We start from the raw sequence: 9,162 nt of genomic DNA, 5'->3' as shown, positions 1-9,162 counted from the left end.
AAAAGGGGAATTGAGGTTTGTGAAACCAATTTGGGTACACTTTATGTTGCAAAACATTCTTAAGGCTTAAATAGGATTCCTTTTAATGATAAACTTTCTTTGGGCGTTCATATTACTTCTAGAAGTATGATGTATACCTATTTTTAAGAGATAAATCTATTTGTAAAGTGTATCTAGGTAATATATTTTAGAGCAGTTATAGTAGTACTAAATAATATTGTACATGTGTTACTGACTTAAACATAATGATCCAGGATGAGTAGAAACTATTACATGCTTTTTCTACTCAATGTTCATTCATTTATTTCCATTTACAATGATGAATATATCTAAAGTATGCTAAGCCAGCAGTCAGAAATGCAAGGCCAAAGGATGCCATCTTTATCCAAGAGAGCGGTGAGGATGAATGACTGTCCTGACTAGTAATATGAGTCCTCAGGGGCTTGATGATCCGCTCTCTCTGGGTCAGGATGGCTCTCCGGGCCCCAGCCCACTTCCCTGGCCCCTGGAGGCGGTACTGGTATGGTGTGCACGGGCCAAAGAGAACCTCCATGGCCAGCTTTGGATCTGAGAGAAACAGGAATAGCAGGTTGGGCTTCATTCCCACCCGGGCGGCGGTCTCATCCATGTACTCAATGTGATCCACTTGGATGGTGTGGCGGGGTGTCTTCACATACCTGAAACAAGTGGGAGGACAGAGCTTTGCATCATCTGAAAGCTACCAGTTTACTTCTACTCACCTTAGAGGTGGAAAAACTGAGAACTAGAAAGCTAAAAGACAAACCCTGCTCCCCTCAGCCACTGAATGGCAGAGTGTTCACAGAACTCAAGTTCCCATGCTCTTGTCTCTTCATTTTTCACTGCTCCAGGGAGACTGCACTGCAGATTAGTTTTGGCAGGGATCCGTACCCTCTAAGATATTCATTTTGTAAATGAAGGATTGCAATCCTGTTAAGTACTTCCCTGTGTGTTGTGTAGGTGGGATGGAAAACTCTTAACTTATAGCCCCCTGTGTGTGTGCAATCAACTAGGGGATGGATAGTCAATCTGTCACTGAGAACATGGCCCCAGGTGCTTGGTGGCTGCAATGGGATAGGGATGCAGTGGTTGTAGCTGCTTTGCGGAGCACAATGACTGCAGCACTGCTGGGAAATGGCAGCTGTTTTTGCGGCTCTGCCTTGATGCAGCTGCTTGATCCAGCATGATGCATATCCAAGGACTGCAAAACACTAGAGGCCCCCTCATATGGCAGGTTTGATTTTCATTATACAGTTTTACTTCTCACATCTAGAAGTAAAGAGTCTTGAGGAAGGAGTGATCTTTTCTAATATGTATAAATGTGTTTTATGGAATATCAGCGGCCCTGTGCACACCTGTACAATGTGGGGCAAGGGTACAGTATACTTCCTGGTGCAAGAACACATAAAGCCTCATCTTAAAGATGTGTGAGAGTTGGTACCTCTCTTGCATGAACTGAACATTTGTTCCATGGTGTGGGACCTTCACCATAGCATAAAGTTTGTGGCCTTCACGTCTGAGAACAGAAGACTTGTTTTAGGTACCGTTACATAAGAAGAAACCACAGTGTCTCCATTTTACACCACTCTCCATTGTCATATCGGAAATGCTTAGCAATATGCCTGCTGTAATATGCACAAAATAGATTTTCTTTGAATGAATTAGAGACATTTCACCACTTCTCCCAAATATTGATAAGAATGGTACTTGAATACTTCAACCAATGGTGTTCTTTGTGTTGCAACTTTTGTAAAACTGAGTATAAAGTGGAGTGGGTTAATGAGAATGAATTTTGTTTCTTTATATGGAGACACATACATCCACATTACAGTCTTTAAAATCCTAAAATGATGTGGCAAAGTAATTAAGATATTAATATGTATATTTTCTGTGTATATTACTGTTCTCCACCATTGTATCAAAGTAGTTGAGCTTTTTGTATTTCCTTTTCTCAGACATTTTTTTTTTAATTACTATTTATTTATTATTTTTTTTAATTTTTGTTTGTGTTGGGTCTTCGTTTCTGTGCGAGGGCTTTCTCTAGTTGTGGCGAGCGGGGGCCACTCTTCATCGCGGTGCGTGGGCCTCTCACTATCGCGGCCTCTCTTGTTGCGGAGCACAGGCTCCAGACGCGCAGGCTCAGTAATTGTGGCTCACGGGCCTAGTTGCTCCACGGCATGTGGGATCTTCCCAGACCAGGGCTCGAACCCGTGTCCCCTGCATTGGCAGGCTGATTCTCAACCACTGCGCCACCAGGGAAGCCCCTCAGACATTTTTTGTTACATGGTCAAAGAGATAGCTTCCTTGCAGAATATTTCCACTTCTAGCTTTTGTTTGCTTAAATACTAGGCTCAGGAAGAAAATGTAATATCTTTGAAGGCAACAAGAAGGGAGAGGGGGAGATTTCACACAGTGTGTGAAATAGAAGAGTGGTGTGAAATAGTCTAGGAACCCATGGAAAGATTTCAGAGGGAATAGCTGTGTTGGGTCCCTGGGGAGACTGGACTCTGAGCCCATCTCAGCTGGAGACCCCATCCTCAGCAAAGATCCCTTTACCCTAATTATGGCAGGAAAGTCAAAAGCCTCCACACTTTAAAAGTGTACTTTAGACCTAAGCAATGAGGATGCCAGTAAGGAATGTGATGTGGTGAAAATCAGAGACTATGCCCATGTTTTGGGGAATCACATATGTTTCCTGGATTCTGGTGAGACCCTGGAAGAAATAACCAATAATGACTGAGTTTAAAGACTGAAATTCAGATTTAATATGACTTAAAGAGAATAAATATGATTATTTGTTGCAGAACTGAGTTAGGGGACTAAGATTCATACTTCATTTTGTGTTGCATAATTACTTAGGATATGGAGGAAAAACCCCACAGAATTGAGTGAGATGAGCATGGATTTTGATCCCAGATTAGGGATTCCATGATCCCTATGATGGTTCCCAACTAGTTGTTACTAATTATTTATTTACCGTTTTTCCATAGCTCTTTCCCTCTGGGCAATATCTGCCATCATGTTCTTCACCGAGGGTAATTGGCCTAGTCCTAGAATTAGACAATTCAGAGTCTGTCAGGTTTCCAAGTGTTGAAAGAAGAGAACTAGTGGTAAGAAGAAACCCTTTTTATGAATTATATTCATTCTTTTGTTTCCTTAATAATTTAAAACTCATATATTTTTGACATTGTGCTATTGTTCTGAGATTGCTCTATTGTCTTCCATTTGAAATTGTCTTATCTCAAATGTCCTATTATCTTAAATATTTCAGGAACGAATTATACTATTTTTGTGTGTTGATACTGTATCATCTTGGGCAATTCTGACTTACGTCATTTGAAATTTTTGATCTCACCTTCAGTAGAGATTTTTTTTCTTCTGGGACTTCCTTGCAGCTTGACGTAAGAGCAATTCCACAATTGCTTTTGCTGTGTACTCTAGCTATATTATGATCTATCAATTTCTTGCTTTAGGAATTTAGACATCTTGTACATTTGGACACCACACCTGTGTATGTCTTAGGCCTGAAGTTTCTATTTCTCATGGGAATCTATTTTCCCAGTCCAGAAACCCATACAAAATAAATCTTAATGTTTTCCTGTGATAAAGGTAAAAGTTTTTCTAGACTCCATTTCATTCAGAGGGTAGCTCTCTAAGCTCCCTACTATATGCAGGAGTCATACTTTGAAATCTACATGTCATGTGTTCCCTATGCTTAGTTGGGTTTTAAAATTCTAGCCCATAACTCATAGGGTCTCTTTAGCCCAATATTTCCTCTGGCTATCTTGATATCAGCTCATGTACGTACTGCTCTGGCTTTAAGTTCCCTTTTCATTTCTGAGTCCAAGAATTTCCTATTGCTTATTTTGAATCTACTTTATATCATTATTGTTATATTTACCTGTAGTGGGAAGAGGTGAATAGTTGTCAATGTTAGCTCAAGCTACCAGATTGTTAGAACCAGAAGTCTCTCAATCCTGTTAATCTTAGAACCCAGAGAATTTTGATAATTTCTACAGAATCCTCTTTTATTATGCACTATTAATTAAGATATATATCAGGTATATTCATATATATTCATATTATATATACATATAAATTCAGATGTATTCATATATGTAGTAACACGTGAATATACCTGATTTTATTAAAAATTCAATCCCATGAAATAATGTGTGTGTGTGTTGGCTCACTACATGGACAGCATCTGTGTTACCTATTTCATTGATCAAGTCTGAGCTGCTTCTTGGCTGTTGTGCATAAGATCAGACTGATTTCTTGGAGATCACAGACAATCCAGACTCTGGGGAAAATGAGATAATTAACCCTTATGAAGGCTCTGAAATCTCTTTTTGTTAGAGAATCATAGAATTTCATGTCTGTTCATGTCATCAATCAGCTCTCATCACATATCTTACCGTCTACTATCACATCCTTGAGTAAGGAACACCCATTCTTTCCTTAAACGTTTCTAGAAATGGGGATTGTGTCACTGCCCAAGTTAGCCTGTTCATTTTCAAACAGCTCTGGTTATTAGAACAATCTTCTTTACTTTGAGCTGAAATCTATTTCTCTTTAGTGTCTATTCATTAATTCTAGTTTTGCCTTCTCAGGTGACATAGAATGAGTGCATGTTCTTTATATAACGATTCTCAAATATTTGAAAAAAACCATTATCAATTTTTTGGTGAAATATTCCTCTTTTTAATGATTTTAAATCAGATTACCATCCTAGTTGTTTACTTCTTGACTTGCTCCAGTTTGTTAAGGCTCTTCATAAGATGTTGTTCTCAGTGCATAGTATTCCATATAACAGATGAAAGTATAGTGCAGAACCATGGATGAATTCCTACATTTCTTTTCCTAAAAGAGCTTTTGTTGAAAGTTGGGGCTTTAGTAAGAATCATTAATACACAATACTATGAGATGTTCAGGATTTGTTTCAGATTTTTAAGAGTAATTTGTTAATCTTCATAATTATCATATATAACATAATAACTAAAGACATCTTAATAAGTTATGACTTTTAGGAAAGCAATTTGGGAAATTGAAGATAGTAAGACATAAAATAGAACAGACATCTTTCTTATGTTAATTACCCATACTTTGCATACCAGTATGTAGTATCAGGGTATCACAACTTGTTTTGTGCTAATCCAAATATTTGTACAAATGGGTCATTAAAAAACAAGAGGTCTCAACAGAAATTAAATTCTCTGTGAGCTTTTCTGGGTCTCAAAATAAAACCACCTTACAGTGGCCAGTTTTGCCTACTAACATACAGGTGGTCAAATCAATAAAGACTAGCTTACACTTATAAGTTTTCTTAAAGAAGTCTCCTATGGATTCAAAATATTATTGTTTTCTGGTTTCAAGCAAATATTTAGTCAGAAAAAGGCAAAATACATTTAATAATAAAAGTCACACTTATATTCTATATTCATTATGTCCAATGAGTAGGGCATAAAATTAACGGTTCTAGACTGCCAAGATTCAAATTCTGATGGGATGTGATAAAATAGCTCTAGATGAAAAAACATGCATTTGGAACAACACTGAAGTAGAGAGAAAAGACACCAGCCCCTGGCATTGTGCTGAGACAGAATGTTGACTCCAGTAAGGTGGAATGAAATTTAGATGAGCTTCTACCTCTTACGGGGCACTGAGCAGAAAGTCAAGGCATCCTCATTGCATTCAGTTTGGTAGTCAGTTTTGAGGCATAAATTGATTGGGTTAGGCAGGCATTGAATTAGACTTGGGGTAGAATCATGAATAAAACAACACTCCTTACTTTCAAGCATCTTGCTATTAGTGGCAAATACAGATTTACAAACAAATAATATGCTGTGATAAGGGTATAGGAAGGTGCCCTGCAGAGAGGGAGGGATCATGGAGAGCAGTAGCTTTGGCAGTTGGGGAAAGCAAGCAGTGAGATATATGGATTTAAAACTGTGCTCTGGAATGATTGGAGTTACAGATGTTGCAGGAGAGCAGGATGCAAGGGTGTAAAAGTGTTTATGAGATAATTTGTCTTAGGTAGCCTATGGGTATAAATGGGACTGGGAAGCCTGCAGACGTCTGAAGTTCAACTCAGTTCAAGATGCACAAACAAAACATTCCAGACACCACCTACCGATGGCACTTGGGCTTAATGCACTTCGTCCTGTCAAGGTTGACTGAGGACCTGGGAAAGGCTGCACAATGAGATGAAGGTTTTTAATGACTACCACTGAACAGGGAGACAAGAGGCAGGAAATTGCATGTTCAAGTAATTAGGGTAGTTTGAAATGGAGAATTGTCTCTGGCTTTATGAGATTTTTTCAAAATTAATTTTTATTGGAGTATAGTTGCTTTACAATGTTGTATTAGTTTCTACTATACAGCAAAAAGAATCAGCTATACATAGACATATATCCCCTCTTTTTAGGATTTCCTAAATGACCATTTAGGTCACCGCCGTGCATTAAGTAGAGATCCCTGTCCTATATGGTATGTTCTCATTAGTTGTCTATTTTATACATAGTATCAATAGTGTATATGTGTCAATCCCAAGCTCCTAATTCCTCCCAACCCTCCCTTTCCCCTTTGGTATCCATGCATTTGTTCTCTATATCTGTGTCTCTATTTCTGCTTTGCAAATAAGATCATCTATACCATTTTTCCAGAAAGAGAAAAACAAATGTCATATATTAACACATATATGTATAGTGTGATTTTATGTAGGCTTGGTTAGCAAATCATATGCCAGTTTAGTGATCTTCAAAGAGAAGTCAGTGAGTGAAACCATCCAATGGGGAGCAAGAAGAAAATATTAGACTTTTACGGTATTTTTGTTCTAAATATAAGCACTACATTAAGCCTTATTGTATTTAACATATGTGTTGATGCTGACATATATCTGCGTTAAAAGGTGGAGGCACATGCCATCTGCGGTGACCCTGAGGGACGCAGAGGGGATGGCAATGGTGCCCCCACTTGGTCTTTTGCTCTCAGTGTCTTGTGGCCTGAGCTGGGTTATGTGGGTTTATAGATTATATCAATCAAGTTCAACCAAACTAACCTCTGCAAAAGAACATGTGGCTTAAAAAGGGTTACTGCCAAGAAACCTTGATTGAAGATAATATTAATAATGTTATTAATGTAATAATAATTGTTAATAATCAATTAACAAGAAAGTCTGAGCTGACACTTCTTTTATTCCAAGTATGAGCTCTTTATCTACTCCATTAGAGGTAAAAAATAATGATGACACCATCAGATTTGTCAACATCTTTTGTTAGGTCAGTGTAGAAAAGCACTCGAGTACCATGTACTAGAATTCCCTACCATTAACAGACTTCTCCTAAAATCCGTTAGTGACTCTCCTTTTTCATTTACAATATGATTTGATTTGTGAAGGGTGATTTATAACAGGGATTGTCAAACTATGGCCCATGGGCCAAATCCAGCCCACAGAACGGTCTTTACATTTTAAATAGTTGGGGGAAAAAAGAATATTTTATGAGATGTGAAAATTATATGAAATTCAAATTTCAATATCCATAGATAAAGTTGTGTTGTGTTTTATCCACAGATAAAATAAACAACCACGCTTATTATTATTATTGTTATTATTATCATTTTACCTATTATCTATGGCTGCTTTTGCACTACAACAGCAGAGTTGAATAGTTGCAACAGAGACTATATGACTTGCAAAGCCTAAAATATTTATTATCTGGTTCTTTGTAGAAAAAGTTTGACACCTTTTGGATTGTATACACAGATTGTAGAACTCATATGATATGTAAAATAAAAATCTCAATATAAATATTTTAAAACTTGCATTCAGGATTATTACATGAAATTAATTTCATGAGTAAGTGGCAGACATTGTTCTAGTTGCTTGGAATACATCAGTGAAGAAAACGAAGGTGCCTGCTCTTGTGGAAGTTACATTCTTGTGGGGGTAGACTGCCAAAAATCAATCAACATGATAAATAAGTAAAATATAGAGCATGTTGGAAGATGATAAGTGTTATGGAAAAAGAAAAGGTAGAGAGGATTGAGAATATAGCTGGTGGAATAGGGGGTAGGAGTGCCTTATTCTTTAATTTGTTTCCCTAAACTTAGTAATTTATTATCATTTTCCCCTCCAAACTTCTTTTGAAAATACAGGACCAATAATTTACTTTAAGTATTTTCTGAATCAAGTTATGGGATAGAACACAAAATGAATTATTGGACTATAAGACTTATGTGTTCCTCTGAGTTGCTGGGAAAAAAGAAGAAATACAGATAAAATATTCTACTCCTTGGAACACTTACTTCCAGAAATGGAAACTCAATTGTAAAGATGCTTGAGGAAACTCCTTGGCAGATAATGCACATATCCTCTAAGTTGGACCCTGGGCACAGGTCAATAGTTTTCCAGTAAGATTAAATGGAAATAAGTAATGTTTTTCACAACATCCTGTTGAAGCATCATATCAATAATAATAGCTGACCTACCAGCTAAGCTACTCTTCTGCTTCTCACTATTTGCTTGATTTTAGTTATATGTACGATATGTTTAAGACCATTCTTTAGGAGTCATTCTGCTCTCACTGGTAAACATGGAAACAGGTGAAGTTGACATCGCCACAGTCACCTGTATCCAGTCATCTGTCCAGTGAAGCTGGAAAGGTTTGTTCCACTCAGCTTTGTTTTCTCCTCAGAGTACCTCTCTCTCCTTGTTTCTGAAACCCCTTCGTTCAAGCTTACGGAGTGCCTTCTAAGTATGACAATCTGCTAAGTACCAAAAAGGATACAATAACAAATGAAGAAAATAAAAGAACAAGAAAGAAAATAAAAGCAGAAGATATAATCCCAGTGTTTGAAGAATTTGCATTGGGGAAGAAATACTCATAAAAGTAGGTTCTCCCAGCATTTCTGTTCCAGCAATCTTTCTTTAAATTTTTATTTCCTTCATTAAGAAGTATAAATAAATTCTATTTATCTTGCCAAGGAAAAAAATGTACTGGGACTATCCTCTAAAAAGATCTTTCACTAGCATGATCCTTGGAAAAAACTAATTATTGTAACCAGTTTTTTTAGATTTAACTCTTTGTTAAAAATTGCATCATAATTGACATATAACATTATATTAATTTCAGGTGTACAATG

The 9,162-nt window shown here is 37.1% G+C and overlaps 1 pseudogene; it reads right to left on the bottom strand.

The window, feature by feature from the left end:
• Positions 1-301: 301 nt before the first annotated feature.
• Positions 302-9,162, bottom strand: part of LOC132369501 (flavin-containing monooxygenase 5-like) — a 35,555-nt pseudogene continuing 26,694 nt past the window's right edge.

The sequence above is a fragment of the Balaenoptera ricei genome, chromosome 1 (genome assembly GCF_028023285.1).
Source record: "Balaenoptera ricei isolate mBalRic1 chromosome 1, mBalRic1.hap2, whole genome shotgun sequence".
Taxonomy (NCBI): domain Eukaryota; kingdom Metazoa; phylum Chordata; class Mammalia; order Artiodactyla; family Balaenopteridae; genus Balaenoptera; species Balaenoptera ricei.
This window is presented reverse-complemented; position numbering and strand designations above follow the sequence as displayed.